Source organism: Lacerta agilis, chromosome 6, assembly GCF_009819535.1.
Source record: "Lacerta agilis isolate rLacAgi1 chromosome 6, rLacAgi1.pri, whole genome shotgun sequence".
Classification (NCBI taxonomy): Eukaryota; Metazoa; Chordata; class Lepidosauria; order Squamata; family Lacertidae; genus Lacerta; species Lacerta agilis.
This window is the reverse complement of record NC_046317.1, coordinates 24690576-24693233: the sequence shown is the minus strand read 5'-3', so window position 1 is coordinate 24693233 and position 2658 is coordinate 24690576.

Sequence of the window (2658 nt, the reverse complement as noted above, 5' to 3'; positions counted from 1 at the left end):
GGGGAGCCTAGCGGGACATGTACGCGCTCGCTTTCGCGGCGAAGCTCAAAGGCGGGGGAGAGTATGTGAGTGGATCCTTACGATAGGAGGCGGTGATAGGTTTGCCATAGGTCCTCTTTTCCCAGGACAGGACTCCTCTTTTCCATGGGTAGAGTCGTCATTGCGATCCAGTTAAAAATAGGAGGCGGCAAACGTGTCCTCTTTTTTGCTCTTGGCAACGGGAAACAAGCCGAGGCTACCTGCTATGCTTTTCAGGGCGATCTCCTAACAACTTGGACGGGTGGTCCCCTAAAAGATGATCCTCTCCCCCTACTACCAAAAATCCTGGCTGCTCCCATGGAACGATGAACGGCAGCATCGCTTCCTCCGGACATGAGTTTTGTGCCTCGTGTGTTACATTTATTTTTCCTAAATTTTCCTCATTAATACATTCCCTTTTTTGTAAAAAACAAAAACAAAAACAAAACAAACAACCGCAGTTTTAACCCCACTCTAGCATGGGCGTAGCAAGATTGGGGAGGCAGAACCTCAGATTTGTATTGATTTTTATTGGCCCCCCTTGACTACGCCCATGCTAAAAATACTCCCTAAAATTTAAATTAATAAAACTCACCCTCAGGCTTGCAATGTGACACATAAGGAGAAAGGGGTAGGGCAGGAGGAAAAAGCAGGTGCAGGTACCACTTAGGAAGAATTTTTTTACTTTATAACCAGCAGCTGGGTTGGAAACAAACGCAGGTGAAATTTGGAGAGCATAGGGCGGCTCCTTTCTTAACAGAGGTGGTGGAGTAGGGCTAACTCAGAAGTGTGACCAACTTCCCCAGTCTGAAGTGGTGCAAGGCATTATTTCACCTGCGTACTTCACCATCTCTCAGCAATCTGGTTAGACCTGAGCTCATGCAACACTTGGAGGCAACATAAAATCACAATACAAAAACACAAAATATGTAATAAAAATAAAAACAAACAACCCAAAACAAGCCCTAACACATTTTGAACTATAATCTGACCATGGTGTCGCCTTCTTACTCCCGTAACTATTATTTCTGGATGTTTCGTAAGCTGCATTAGCAAAATCAGATGAATGACAAAACGCGTCTGTTCCAACTCTTTTGTCAAGTTCCCTGCCAACCGAAGTTGTCAAAAACAAACTCTTGTTGACCTTTTTCACTCTTCAACTGAAGTTACAAATTGTCAATTTGTAAAAAACGAAATGAAACAAAAAGATCCTTTCCTGAAATCAAATAACACATTTTCCTGCAAGGTTACAGTGGGTGACAGGGCTAGGAGAGCACTATTGTTAAATGCCTAATTTTATTTTATACTGTATTGCATACAATGTTTATTAACTGTCCTGTAACAAAATTTCTGATCAGCATTGCAGAATAAAATTAAGCAACTTTTTAAAAAAAAAATCAGTAAAGGTAGAAAAATTATTACATGGCATAAAATCAAGCTTACAAAACCATTTCAATCCATTTCAGTTTGTTTTGATAATCCAAAGTTTTAGAAATAAAACTCTCAAATTCTGAAATAAGGGATGGCTGACAGTTCTGTGCTTAGTTGAAATTATATGCAAGGCTCACCCAATGCAAATGCAATTGCAATGGGATTTACTGTCCAGTTCATCTTCTCCAGACTACAATACTACTCTGAGGCTAGAATCTTATGCACACGTATGAGATAAGTCTCAGGTAAGTATAGAATTAAAAGAAACATGCAGGATTTACCTGGGAGTAAACAACATGGAATACAGTGAGACTTACTTCTGAGTAAACAGGCATAGCCTCACTCCATAAGGTCTACAGTCCTATGAAGTTCAACTGAAATCCTTCCAAGCAAATATGCACACAATCAGGCTATAAACCTGTTTAAAGATTATCCCTATGAAGCTATCATTTCCAAATTTTCTTTATTAGTTCTTCTAATAAAGCAGGGAGAGGGGAGCAGAATCTGTTTCTGTAAAACTGTTTCTCTGGCAAGTTTAAGGAATACACTATTTGGCTTGTTTACAACATCAGTGAAAGCAAGCAGTCAAGGTTTATGACAAATTTTCACTTTTATTTATTTGTTAAATCAAATCATAGGACCTGAGCCAATGGCTTCAAGTTACAAGAAAGGAGATTCCGACTAAACATCAGGAATAACCTCGTAAGAGCTTTTTGACAGTGGAATTGACTCCTTGATTGTGGATGCTCCTTCCTTGGATGTTTTTAAGCAGAGGTTGGATGGCCATCTGTCATGGATGCTTTAGCTGAGAACCCTGCATTGCAGGGGGTTGGACTTCACTAGAGGATCCTTTGGGTCCCTTCCAACTCTACCATTCTGTGATTCTAAGTAACATATAATTATCTAGCAGATCCCCCAGTATTGTTAATTGTAAAATAAAACAGTAAAGTTTGAGGGGACAGAATTATATCCAGTTTATGCGAGGTAGCATGTGTCATTTGCATAGATGGCAAAAAAAAATTGTTTGCCTTATTTATGCAACAAGGGGAAATGGCAAACCCAGACTCTAGAGCAATCTAACCTCTCATCTCCATAGCCATTCCCCTCTACAATCAATAGAATTCATGAAAATATACTGTGCATATCTCATTTCTTATTCATTCCGATTGCAAGGCATTATTCATTTTTGTGAATTGTGTGCATCTCTGT